This window comes from Rattus norvegicus, chromosome 4, assembly GCF_036323735.1.
Source record: "Rattus norvegicus strain BN/NHsdMcwi chromosome 4, GRCr8, whole genome shotgun sequence".
In the NCBI taxonomy this organism is placed as follows: Eukaryota; Metazoa; Chordata; class Mammalia; order Rodentia; family Muridae; genus Rattus; species Rattus norvegicus.
Window position 1 is genome coordinate 29,639,195 of NC_086022.1, and position 14,404 is coordinate 29,653,598.

Here is a 14,404-nt window from a genome sequence, read left to right on the forward strand (position 1 = left end):
CGTGGATTACGAATTCTTTTGTGTTGTAGATGCTCATTTATTTTTCATCTTCGGCTCTCTCTTTAGATCACCTTCAGGTGAATATGATGAACAATGTCTGCGGCGCCCACTTCTCTCTTAACAGGCAGACCATTAAGTCTTACAAATGAGGGTCCTCGGGTCATTAGATGTTGGGGTTCAGGTGTGCAAAAGGCTTGCTAACATATGGCCTGTGCCAGACGCCTTAATTGAGTTTGGGACTTCCCTGGGGGGCTTTGCATGACTCTGTCTAAATGATGTGTTACACATGCAACCAAAGGTGCTCTGCTCCTCGGGAGGGAAACGCAAACATGTACTTTGTAAAGCGCACGGCGGACTGCACAGTGTGCATGGACCACGTTAGCTTCCGAGTAGTGACTGGAGGATGAACGCACCGGAACCTGTACGGCTGGCGTTAGCTGTACGTCCTCACTCTTGGCTGAGCCGTTTGGACGATATTCTGCATTTCTCTGACGACACTGTCTGGAGTCAGCCTCTGGAGTGACATTTTACCTGGATGCCCTGCAGGAGAAATACTGCATGGGTACCATGGGCCATATGACAGAGAGACCATAAAGGACCCAGAGTTCTCATAGAGAGGCTACCTGTGTCTGGTAGGAATCCTAGCATTCGAACAGCTTTTTCTAACAAGGCATGATGCTGAGTGTGATTTTGATTTTTAATTTTTTTTTTTTTGGTGTGTGAACGCTTTCTATTTGGGGTTGTTTGTTTTAAGGAGAAAGATTAAAAATAAAGAACATAGAGTTGTATGGATAGGGGTGTGTGGCCAGTGTCTGGTAAGAATTGGAGGGAAAACATGAGCAAGAAAACATGAGTAAGGAAAAAAAATATAATAAAAAAGTTTAAAGAAAGAATGGATTTCTTCATTAAATAGGACATTAAAAATGGTTTATTTATTTATTTCATATGTATGTGTGCTTGCTTACATGAACTTAAGGGTGCCACCTGCATGCAGGAGCCCGAGGAGGCCAGAAGAGGGCATCGGTCCTCCAGAACTGCAGTAGCATGCAGTTGTGAGCTGACAGGCGGGTGCTGGGGTCTGAACCCAGGTCCTCTGCAAGAGCAACAAGTGCTCTTAAAAATTGAGCCATCTCTCTAGCCTCATAGGACAGTTTTTGAGTCAAGCTACACCCAAATTACTGAGAGGGAACCGAGGCCTGAGGACATGAAATAATTGCATTAATTACAAATAAAATTGGGGGAAAACCTGACTGATTAATTATTATGAAATCTAAGGGGTCTCTTTCTTCACCCATTCTTTACCTTTCAGATTCCGATTGTAAACATTCTTCAAACTACGTTCATATTGTTTTTTTTTTTTCTTCCGGATTTAAGTGAGGATTGTATAGAACGTTGAGTCGTGCCTGATTCTTTTAATAATATTTTATTTGACCACATTTATGGCTGCGCTGTAATGCTCTGAAGGCAATGGAGGTTATGGACAGTTAACTCTTGGATGGCGGCTGCATGGTCCAGAGGCTGGGTCACACTGGGAAGCCTGATGAGTGATGTTTGTGTGTGTGCTAGCTGGCCGGTTCTGAAAACCGTTTTAGAACTGTTTGACTGTGGGTGTAAATTGACTTCAGTGGACAAGGCAGGGCGGTCAATATTGAATATATTTTTTTTCTTTGAGCCTTGAATACATACATGGTTTCTGAGCTCATGCATATGAAACGACTTCATATTTATTTCATATTGTGGCAGCTGGAATCTTTGTGAAAGGATAACGATAGAGGAAAATAAGCAGGTATTTGTAACATTTATATTTAGAAAGGATGAAAGACGACTTGGCAAAGGGAAGAGACACTGAATTCTTTTTTCTTGTTATGTATTTATGTGTTTATTTATTTATTTACATAAGTATCTGTGGGTACTGGAAGAAAGAAATAAACGTTAAGAAAATCTACTTTTTTCTTTCTTCCCCCTCTATCTCTTTCTCCTCTTCTCCCCAGCCCCAGTTCCCTTGAATGGCCTCCTCTTTAGTTTCGAATGCTGCCTTGGCTTGGTGAAACACACATCTCTGTTTCCTCCAATGGCAGGGGGTAGGGCTGGCAGCTACAGGGCTTCCTCTGTCCTGAGCCCTCACACCAGCGTGGCCCTTGGATGGTGATGGGATAGTGGCATTTTTAATGCCATCCTCACATGGGTCCTGATGTAGTTTTTTGTTTTCTTTAATTTTTTTTGGGGGGGGTGCATAATGGCTCCTGGCTGGGGAGGAAGGGAGGTGTCTCTGTGGGGAGAGGGGGATGTTCTATGATGCCCAGCTTCTGAAGACAGGCCTGGACCCTGTGCTGCCCCTGCTGTGCTCCCCAGGGCTCCAGCGTGCACTTCAGTTCCCTTACTTTGTCTTTTGCTTTTGAGATGTGAGGGAGGGTACCTGCCTGAGGGGCCATTTCAGATTCTTCTTCAGACCGTTTGAGCTCAGAGCATCTATTCCTTACTCATGGATTTATTTCCTCTCCTTCTGATGAGAAGGAGTAAGGAAGTGAGGGAAAAAAAAATCTCAAGAGAGCAAAACCAGTTTTCCGGTCACCAGGCTTGTTAGGTTAATATTTACTTTCAAAATGAATGTATTTGCCAGCCCTTCCTGATGTTTGTTTGGCAAGAATTTAACATCCACTTGAAAGCTCAAATTACGTTCCACTTCTACTGGGGCTTCACGCCCAGGCTGGTGGCCCCTGGGCTGGTTCCGACCCCAGTTGTGATTTCTCCTTTTTCTTGAAGTGACAGTGTATCTTGGGTTTTGGGGAAGAAATGAAACTGAGTCGGATTTTCCCCATTTCTCTGTGTCTGCTGTCTAGTCTTGGTCAAAGGGTGAAATGACACCTTGTGCTTTTAAGCCGGTTTCTAATGGCCCTGCAGAGAGGCGTGAAGAGATGAGGGCATCTGGTTAAAGACCAACACTGAAAAACTAACAGTCACGTCATTGAGACTTGTGTATTATTTTGTTATTAATTCTAATTGTGTGACATCTTTGCATTATAAAAGCGCAGTGGACCATTCATGGACAGGTGTGGGTACCACAGAGGACACAGGAGCACTGGAAGTTTACAAAAAAAAATGTTTTTTTTTTCTTTTTGTTTTGTGACAACTCATTTTTCTAGTACTTTATCAACTAGCATTTTAAGATTGATTTTTCTCTTTAAATTGTGTGTATGCGTGTCTGTGCACGTGTGTGCAGGTACCCTTGGAGGCCAGAGGAGGGCGCCAGACTCCATGGAGCTGGAGTTACAGGCGGTTGTAAGCTGCCGAATGTGGGTGTCAGGAGGCAAACTCAAGTCCTCTAAAAGAGCGGTACCTCCTCTGTACTGCTGAGCCATCTCTCTAGCTCATTAATTTCAGCATAAATGGAATATTGTTTTTAGTTTATAGGTTTTAAAAAAATAAAGCTATCTTGTCATAAATGATTGTTGCTCTCTCTTAACCTCTTGCAACGACTCAGGATGTCCTTGGTGCTTTCTGGAGACACTTTAGCCCGTAATTGTTATTTAAGAGTTAAAATCAATCTTTATTCATTCGTTTTGCATTTTGGCATATTTTCTTAACTGTTGATTCCAGTATTTTTCAGAGGTTTTCTGGATACATATGCATTCTACCCACAAATTATTTTTTATGCTTTCTGTTTCTAGTGTCCCATGAAATTTTTTTTTTTTAATTTTCAATTCTGTAATTTTTCTCAGTGGAAGTTGCTAATTTTCCTTATGTCTCAGATGTGTATCTTATAATGTAACATTATTAATGAGCATAAAATATTGATTATTTTGGCCTCACTGGATTGCTAATAATGAAAAGTCTTCAGATACAGTTCATAGTATTGTGAATGATTTTTCTTTAAGGCATGTTACGTCAGATAACTGCCAATTATGTCTCATTACTAGAGGCTGTTTTGAGGATTATAAAAGAATTTATGTTCAAGGAGAAAGCTGTTTGTGCCCAGATTGTTTAGCTGGTGCCCTTTGCTTTTGCTGCATGTATATTAGCAGATGGATCCAGTTCTAAAGTCACAAGCATGGCCTGTAAGCCTTTTGTAATCCCAGCATGGTATTTATGTATAGCTGGAAGTGTGAGGAAATTATATGAACTTTTATTAGGATGTAAACTATTATTTGGGGATCCTGCAAAGCAGCGGATAGCTACAGGAATTATAAATTTAGCAGTCAATAGGGCGAGGCACTCTCCTTTGAGATTCATTTCTGATCCGTGCGTGGCTTGGCACCCACATCTCAGCTTCTTAACTCAGGTGCTGTCCAGGTGGTTGGGAGCGATGCTGAGCACCGAGAGCAAAGCTCGGGCAGGAGATAGGGAAGCTTCCTCTTATCGTCTTCCCGGTTCTACGAGGCCTTCTGGGAGCCTCCCTTTCCTTATCTGTCCAAGAAGGATACTAATCTCCGCCAGGAGAAGTTGTTGGGAAGAGCAGTAACCTAAAGCTTGTAAATCCTTTCAGAGGTCTTGGCACAGAGCCTTCGCAGCGACTTGGTGGAGCAGCACCCTTCACGCTTGCGGTGTGGCGTGCGTTTGATTTTATGAACCCTTGCATCGAGGTGCGCAGGCTCAGGGCCACGCGGTGCCTGCCTAGCCTCCTCACGGCTCCAGTGATCTCATTCGAAAGGCGAGAAAACCCGCCCTGTAAAATCCAGATTGAGACTTCCTCCTCTTACTGCCTCAACTTCTGACTTCACACTGCCTGTGTTGGTCAGGTTAACTGGATCTAACTACAGGGAATGTGTACCAAGTGGCTTTCGGTGGATAAGAGTTATGCCCAAACAGACCAGAGCCTTGGTGAGCCCTACTAACCGATATTTGCAAAGAAACAAGGCTCATGTGTGTCACGTCTGCGACTGTGGTGTGCAGCTGGTGGCAGGAATTACACAGAGATAGCGTTGGCCAGCCTTGATGGAGTGGGAGGAAGATAGTTCCCCTTTTTCCTGGTCTTTCTTCTGGTTTGGGGCCTCCCTGTGTCTTCCTGAATCTATCTGGTTCTCAGTTTTGTTTGTTGACATTTTCGCTGGAACACATTCATTGTCTAGAGAAGTCCTTCACACACACCCCCCCCCCCCCCCCCCCCGGCTTCCCTGATTCCTGCGTCCCTGGAAAGAAAAACCAGGATATTCCTGTCTTCAGACTGTTCAATCAGTTCTTTGCCAGCTGACACTTTTGAGACATTTTGGGATGTTTGTATTATTTGGACGTTCTTCTCACCACCCCAACCTATCCAAGTTTTATCTTAAAAATGTTTTTCTTCCTGTCAGTATTTGCACTATTTAAGTTTTATAGATATGGTAGAAACTGAGTCTTAGAGCAAAACAATTTGCACAGAGCTGGTGACCTTTCTGAACTAGGGGTGAGGTAGACCTTAGTTTCTTCAACTTTGTAATGGGTCCCTGTGTCAGGCTGTGTGTGTTATTGAATATTGATCTTGCGGACAATTTGGTAATAGTAAGTGGTTTGGGAACATGTAATGACCAAAACTTAATTCTACATCACATGTATGATGAAATCAAAGGTTCTTTTGGCCATGTTTGTGCTTGTTGCACTGTGCAACTTTACTGCACCTTGGATTTGAACACATAACATGTGAGCCACACACCGCTGCATCGTATGATGCTAAGGCCTTGGGTCAGAACCCATGCTTTGACTAGAATGTTTCTACTGCATACAGGTAGTTCTCTCAACTCACATAAACACAGTGGTTTAGTTACAGAAACCAAGGGCTTACTATTTTCATATCATCATTCCTCATCTAAGTACCAGGTTTGTCTCACAATGGGTTGTGTTATGTTAGGATGTCTTGATTTAAGAAATAACTGACGTGAGTTTTATGAGAAACCATTGGAGGAATAAGATGGGTTTCCCAACTCCATTGAATTGGCTTTCCACAGAATTCTGCCAGTCTGCCAATCCATATGCATGTGACATGGTGTTCTCAGCACTGACAGTTTAAAAAATAGAAATACACACCAGTTCTGAAAAATGTGGAAGATGTCGTATGTCTGGTGGTGTTACATATTTAGTCCAGTTTTATAAGTACACACATCTCTTTAGGATGCACATTTACTTAACCCATTAATAAATGGTAAAATTCTACATACATATGCATGAAAATTTGTTAAGATTAAAAAAATATTTTACAAAAGATTTATTTTATTTGATGTGTATATGCACATGCCTGTTTGTCTGCATTATATCACATAACACATGTGCGCAGGTGCCTGCAGAGAGTAGACGAGGGCACTGCCCATGTCCTGTGCAACATCGCTCAGGTGAGCTGCTTCTCTAGCCCCCAAAGTGTTTTAAAAGAAAAGTCATTATGATTTATTAGCAGTACATATTGGCCTTGTATACCTATTTTACATATCTAAATACCCAGGGTCACATAAAAGTTTATCCCAGGAAAAGTGGTCGTGAGTGGAAGGAGAAACATGATCTCTGCAGGCCTTAGCCGTGGGCTCCCTTGGGCCTGGGAGGCTTTCTGGGTTGGCCTATCAAAAGCAGCATTGACAGTTCCTCACTCTGAATGTTGATGGAGGTTACATTTTTCTCTTAATTGTAACTTTCAAGTTGCTAATTAATGCTGAGAGTGTATTGGCTGTGGGACTAATTGAGAAACATAGTCCAAAACGAAAGTGCTACACACAAATTGATTTTCCAACTTCGAGTACTTACTATAAAGTCCATGTTGTTGGCCTTAAGGAGACTTTCTTATCTAATTAAAAAGTACGGGTGGGATATGCATGCCCGGAATCCAGTACCTGTGGCTTTTCTGTTCCTATTAGTTTGGAAATATTTGTGTGTGTGTGTGTGTGTGTGTGTGTGTGTGTGTGTGTGTGTGTGTGTGTGTGTGTAGAGGGGAGGGGAGATTATTTTGAGTTTTCTTTACCAATCTTGAAACTTGTAGAACATTTGGTAACACAATCCGATGCCCTTTCCCCAAAGCCCCCAGCTTGTAACTGGATTAAATATTCAATGTTCTCTAAATACATATATTGGGAGTATTTCTACTTGGATCAGGGCTTTCTACTTTTGGTCCCAAGAAATGTAAAAATCTGAGTCCCAGAGATAGTTTTCTGGTGTATTGGGTGTTTGTTTAGACTTGTCACTTGTCTTAAGAGGGGAGTGAGGAGTAGCGAGTGCGTGGGGGGACAATACTTAGGGACCTTCCTAGTGACTTGGGAAGTCACCATTCCTAACACTGCTCTGGCTGCTTTGACTGAAACCCTTCCTGCCTTCCTGGAGTAGTTTATGCTGTTTATTTATTTACATGGTATAAGGAAATTCCTTCTTTACCTCTCCATCTTATCTTTGATCAAAGTTTCCACCCAGGGCCCTGGTTTAAACAGTATTATCAGAGACTGCACATTCTCCTTTCCTTTGTAAACGTTCTTTTTAATTTGTTTCAGTAGCAATTGTTAACTTTGTACTTCTAGGGACTGAACTAGGGTTTGAGCAGGTCAGGCAAGCTGTTTACCAGTGAACGTTGCCCTCCTTTGTTTCATTTTGAAAACCTGAGTTTTTGACCTAACTAAGCTCTCACTCAGATGTCTATCTTCTTCATTGCTTGGTATAAGAAATGGTCATAATTTCCATTCTTTTTTTTTCTTTTCTTTTTTTTTTGGAGCTGGGGACCTAACCCAGGGCCTTTAGGCAAGCGCTCTACCACTGAGCTAAATCCCCAACCCCCATAATTTCCATTCTTAATATAATCATATGCCACAAATTAGCTCAATTTGTGCTTCTATGTCTTATTTTTATATTAATGTTATTGTCTAAAAACCATTAGTTGTCTATTATTTTTTAGGAGTGGGTCTAACATATAACTCGACTGCACACATTCCAATAAATAGAACCCCACAGCTGTTTCTGTGGGCCAAGTGAGAGGCCTTTGATTATTTTTCTCCACATATACATGGCTCTGACAGGATGGATGGCAGAGTCAGATATTGGAATGGCAATAGTCTGAAATAAAAAAGCACATCTGAAAAAATGAATATTTGTAGTGTTCTGACCATCGAATTTATGGTAGAATTATTAGGATGATGACGATTTTTTCCCCCCTGTCAGCTTTGAAGAAGTAGAGGACTCCACGCCTGGGCCTGCCATTCTGTTTAAGTCTGTTTCTGGTACTGTTTTCCATTTTCCATTTGATCAGAGTGGAGCAATTAGCACTTCCCTCAGCCATCCTGGGAAGGCTTGATTAGGAGGGCAGCGGCAATGGTGGTAATGCCTCCTGGAGCTTCAGTCCTTTTACTTAAATCAGTGCCTTTTATCTCTCAGGGTCCTTTAAAAACAGCTCCCACACCATCAAATCCAGTAGAGGCTTTATCTGGGAAGTGGAGTTGCTGGGTGTTCAGGATTAGAGTGGCAGGCAGCTGTCTAATCACAGGCAAATTGTCACTGTGTATTCACAGCCTCCGGAATTTACTAAGTAATTTCATGTTGTTTGTTTGTTTCCAATGAATTCTTGTAACAACCCTGTGACTGTTGGACTCTTGTGGTCACCTGCATTTTCTAGAGGACACTGCACTCCAAAGATGGTGGTGCATAGGTGCCAGCTTTTTGTCCTCTTTGTGGGTTTTTGACTGACCATTTTAAGGGAAATGGAAATGAGACTCTAGAAGGGGGTTAGTGTAGTGTGATCCATTTTGTTATTTTTTTGTTTTAGCAGAATACATATAATTTAAATTCATCTTTCTTTACCACCAGCTAATTGTAATATAGGATACTTTACATGCTCATCTAATTAGGAAACAACAGCATTTAAGTAATAAGACATCACCAGTGCTGCAATAGATGTCCTTGTGTAAACTGGGTAAGAAGAGTTAACTTAAGCCTTTGCATATCTGTAGCTGGAGCTATATCTGAATATGTAACATTTCAGCATAAGTAGAAACAGTAATATAATTGGTTACACACACACATAATTTCTTTTCTTTTTTCCCATAATTTATCTTTTATTCACTTTACATCCCAATTACAGCCCCCTCCCTCCCGCCTCTCACTCTTGCAAATCCCTCCTCCCATTGCTCCCTCTCCTTCTCAGATAAATGGAAGCTCGCCTTGGGTATGACACTACCCTGGGGCATCTAGTCCCAGCTGGTCTAGGCATGTCCTCTCTCCAACCAGGCAGTGCAGGAAGGAGGTCCAATTTATTTTCTTAATAGAAAAAAATTTTTTTTGGAAGAATGGCTCAGTGGTTAAGAGCACTTGCTATGGAGCCTGGTTTAGTTCCCAGCACCCCACAGGGTGTCTCCCAACTCCAGGGGGTTCCAAGGGGATTCCACGCCCTCTTCTGTCTTCTGCATGTATCAAGCATGTGTATAGAGAGACAAATGCATGCAAAACACACATAAAATTAGAATACGTAAATCTTTAAAAAAGATTTGGACTTGGATTTAAAATCTAGGCACCCCCAAGATGAGTTTCCTTTGGAAGTAATTTAAGGTAAGGTTTTGTTAGTTTGAAAACCAGATTTTCTTTATCCAATAGCTACAACAGCCTAATGAGGGAAACGAGATAATATCCTCATTTTAAACTTCACTGAAACCGAGATTAGAACTAGTTTATCAATTAGGAGTACACTAAGTAAAATAATCATTACAATACCATAGGCTATTTAAAAATTATCTAATTGTAAGAGGATTTAAGAAACGAAAAGTGATAGAAATTTTCTTTAGTTGCTTGGGGGACGTGGCTGCAGTGTGGTTAGAGCTGAGTGTCCGGTATTCTTGAAGTCCACGTGGATGTGTTCTCTGGTGAAGCCAGCACATGTGCGATGTGAGAAATTCGAAATTAAACATTTATCTCCTTGAGTTTTGAGGTACAGTAGAGGTTAGAGGTACCCAAAGATGTCCCTTCGTCTCTAGTCGGAATGGAATCTTGGATATGATATCCTTGTCTGTATTTTTTGTTTGGTGACATCATCTGGATTTCTTCATCTCTTGAGGAAGACCCTATAATTAATTCTAATTTTTTATATCATATTTAAGTTTTTGTTTGTCTAAGCCACTTTTTGTAAATGATTAAAATCTTATTATTATGAAGAGAGAATGTTTACCCTTAGGCCAGAATATTTTTATTACTGAATTTTCGAAAGTAAAAAAAATTAGTAACCCTTATATTAAAAATCGACTAAGTTCTAACTATATTTACTTTCTTTAACTTTTGTAGAGGAGACTCACATGGCTGGGAAGCACTTAGAAATGTTCAACATCCTTAATCAGGGAATGCAAATCAAGACAGCCCTGAGATTCAGTCTTAGTTGCCAGAATGCCCAGGATCAATAGAACAAATGGCATCTCCTGGTGGCCAGGCAGGGAATTGGGGGACACTCATGCCTGGTGGGAGAGCCAGTGTTTGTGCCTCTCTAGGTACAAGGTGCTTCTTGTGCTTTTTCTTTGACTTCTTGTTTTTTCTGTTTGTTTGTTTCTTTGTTTGTTTGTTTGTTTTGTCCTATTTAGATGCCTGTTTGTTTTCTAATGAGAGAGAGAGAAAGGGTGTGGATTTAGGTTGATGCAAAAGTGGGGGAGGGTCCGGGGAGGAGTTGGGGCTGGAAATTATAATTGGAATGTATTAGATGACAAAATCTATTTTCCATAAAAAGCAATTGTTTTGTTAAAATTTAGCATTCAATTTTCATTAAAGTTTGTGAGATATTCCGCCCTGGATAAAGTTTAGCATTCTTTTATATCTCTATTTCTTGTGTTGTGAGAAAGGCTTAGTCATACTGGGCATGGTGGCACAAGTCCTTAATCCCAGTCCTTAGGAGGTGGAGGCAGGCAGATCTCTGATTGGGATGGCAGCCTGGTCTACAGAGTGAGTTCCAGAGCTCACAGAAAACCTTGTCTCAAAAAACCAACCAACCAACCAACCAAACCAGCCAACCAACCAATGGACCGACTGACCAACCAACCAGAAACCCCCAAACCCAAAGCCAAACCAAACTAGACAAAACAAAACAAAACAAACAAAAGCCCTAAACAATAACCAACAACAACAAAAACCAGAATCATCAAAACCCAAAGAGTGAATTCGTTCGTCATACAGAGTGCATGTAACACCTTGTCCCTTTTAAGGAGCTATAGAGCTGAGCAGATTATACCTTTGATAAGTAAGTGTTTTTCTCAATTTTACCTTAGGCTAAAGTCTTCTTTTATAAACACACTTTTCATTTATAAATGAGACTAAATTAAATTATATTTTCCATGCTTGCTTTTGTATCTAAAGGAATATGCAAAGAAAGGAAAGTATAGAGTTTTCGGATCACGTATCATCTGTTGTCTCGCTGTTAATCTGGAATATTGTTCCCTTCCTGGGTATGGCAATGTTGGCTGTCTCTTATCTCACCCACAGTAGGTCTCTTCCATATAGCCCCCTTTCAGCTTGTGCTTAGCACTAATCCTCAGGTGGATACTTTTCCCTCTGGGCATCCCTAAATCAGAAATAGTTCTATTCAGTGTAAGGTTTAAAGACACAGATGTACACCATAGCTCTTTTTTAAAAAATGTCTTATAAGGTGAGAACATAGGGAGTTTAAGTTTATCTATTTTGACCTTAAAAATGATAGAAGTCAGCCTTTCTTCGGAAGTTCCTAGGGAAGGAAACTTGCTGGATTCCTCCTTGTTTAAGCTCTTAGCTTCACAGAAAGAAGGCCAAAGGCCAGAAGACAAAACAGCAGAGAGCATTCGGTTAAGAGAAAGTGTAGAGGTGGTCATTCCTTTGGAGAAGTAGTTCTCTACTGTATGTTGGGCTGCTGTCTTGGGGGCCAGAGACTGGCTTAGGACATGTGAAAGATCAGGTCTTTTGATGTCCCCTAAAAAAGCCACTGTTACATCTGACCTAGGATGCATCCTGGGATATTTTGTTTTGGTGCCAGTCAAACTTAACAAGTACCAAATGGGTCTGGCCAGAAAAATGAACCAAAGAAACGCAATGTTAGCTGTACGCCATCCTTAGGGTAGATCAGCCAAGAGACAGACAGGGACGCTCACCAACATGCTTCGAGATGGATCTTAGCACAATGCCTCAGGGAAATTAGTAGTAAAGAGACAGACACACAGCTCCAGGAGGTCATCCTTAGCAGCCAGAGGAGTCCCCCTAAACTTCAGGGGCCTTGATTCAGGCCAAACAAGGATTTGTGATTTGTGACTTCAACTGAAGGAATTTTAGGACTGGTTTTTATAGTGAAGATATTTTAATGTAGGCTTAAGCCTGAGGTTAAGGAAAAAGAGGACCCATGCAGGGTGTGAGTGTATCTTCTCAAGAGGAAGTGGACTTTACAGATGGAAAATTCTAACATATAGCATGGAATTAATGTTAAATTATTCATATCATTTATTAGTCTTTATTTATAAATAAGTTAAATTGTTTTTTAAAAATAATTTATGCTTTTGTTTAATTATGATTATCCAATGTAATTAATAAAAATTATTACTTAAATAATTTATGTTAAATGATAGTTATGGAATTTCTTTCTTTAGCTTTTATCTTAAAACAGGCCACAGAGCCCTTCTTGAGAACATAGATTTTCTGTGTTCAGAAATAAAGAATGAAGAGGTGCGAGTAATGGGTTCTTTTCAGGTTTATCTTCAGCTCTGATATAAGTTGTTTTTTATTTCTTGTCTCCCCCTCCGCCTTTTCCTCTCCTGAGACGCTGTAAGGCTCTCTCTGTTAGTTGGGGGTATGTGCTGTGGATCAGGCTGCTTTTGGGATTTTGTCTGTCTGGATCCGACTGACTCAGGGTTATCCCGCTTGTTCACAGACATGAAAGGGTGCTCACCACTGGGTGATGGAACCGATATGTGTCCTCCCGTGTGATGTAAACCGTTCCTTCTGGCCCGCGAACGGAGCGTCTCTGTTGTGCTCCTCTATGAGGTGTTTGCTCTCTACAGTGTGTGCCCTCTGACACCTCCACTCTATCTGACTGGAGGGAATGAGGGCCTCTTCTCTTTGGTGTCTTTATGATAAGGGACTCCTAAATTAGAGGCAGCACCATTGCAATGAGCAGGAGAAGCAACAGAAACAGAAAACGCACGATTACGTATTTGGGGAAGAAGTGTCAGCAGACAAAGGCCAAATGGAGATATGTCAAATTATTTCAAAAGCAAGCAAAACCAAGACAAAACAAAGCAGAAACCAAAATGCCTTCGATAGTTTTCAAATGAAAAAAAAAAAGCTGAAAACAAACCAAACAACCAGAATCCAAAATACCTTCAAAAGTGTGAAAGCAACCAGAAAATCAAACCAGATGTCCAGACCAAAATGTTCCCAAAGCCATACACACAAGCAAAATAGAACACCTTAAACCAAACACTTTGAAAAGAGATCAAGCCCCCAAAATGGTATCTACCAAATAGGATGCTTAAACAAGCAGCTCGGAATAAACAAATGTATCATCAACCACATGGTGGGGAGATGAGGGTCGTGCCTGGTGGCTCTGTGCCTGTCCCTCACTTATATGAAGGAGGCTTCTCTAGTGAAAGAGGATTGTTCTCCCAGCCGCACTTTGTTTTTTTTTTTTTTAACAAAACAGTACAAAGAATATCAGATAGCCAGACTCTGATGCAGATATCAAATATAGTGGTGGGAACATCAGAAAAAAAGGTTACACCGATAAGGAGAAATCTCTGATGCCTCAGATCCTACTAGTTTTTGGATTGGTGGAAGCTAGTGGTCTGCCAACATAATATGTTCCAAAGGGAAACCAGCCTGCAAGTTGGAAAGTTTTGGGTAATGCTTGCAAAGCTGTTAGGTAAGGCACCTCTGTACTGTGGCACAAGGCTCCAGAGAGGCTGAGGGGGGCTGAAGCTTCTTCATCTGCAGCGCTTTGCAGTTCCGAGCAGCTAGTCAGGCACGCGGAGGGTTGCTTTTGAAAGTCTAGGTACTTTTTGGATTTTTTTTTAATCTGTACCTAAAAACTTCAGTAATTTGTTTTTTTAAAAAATGATAGTTTTTTTTTCCCCTTGATATTATTAAGTCAGTGATAAGCTGGGCAATCCGCTAATTTACCCTGAAAGGACCGAGTCAACCAGAGCCAGGCTGACTCCGTGACAGGCTGCAAACTGGCAGTTTGGAAGACTAGGCCTAAGTCTTCTGTTCCCCGGAAAAGAGAATCTGGATCCAGGAACTCGTGGTCAGCTGGCCACTACTATGGCGGAAACTCCCGGAGTCCTAACCAGTCACAAAGGTACCCGTAGCTCTGGAGATAGAGCCAAGAACTCAAGGGAAAGAAAGGTTAAAAGTCACCCACTCCTACCCTACAAGCTTGACCTTGTAAAGCATAACATCCGGGGGATCTCCATTCGAAAATGGGGAGACCCCTGCAGGCAGGAAGTTCTGCTGCTCTCCGTTTGAACCGTGAATCACGGACCCT

The 14,404-nt window shown here is 41.4% G+C and overlaps 1 protein-coding gene across 4 annotated transcripts in view; it reads left to right on the forward strand.

The window, feature by feature from the left end:
* The window catches only part of Cdk14 (cyclin-dependent kinase 14), a 594,415-nt gene that overhangs the window by 19,958 nt on the left and 560,053 nt on the right, over positions 1 to 14,404 (forward strand). Inside the window, exon 1 of one of the 4 annotated variants that reach the window (XM_039107757.2) lies at positions 14,049 to 14,218. The exons of the other annotated variants lie outside the window; for them this stretch is intronic. The gene's annotated coding sequence lies outside the window, so the exon portion shown is untranslated. Of the gene's footprint in view, positions 1 to 14,048; positions 14,219 to 14,404 lie in introns of those variants that run through there. 4 annotated transcript variants of the gene reach the window in all.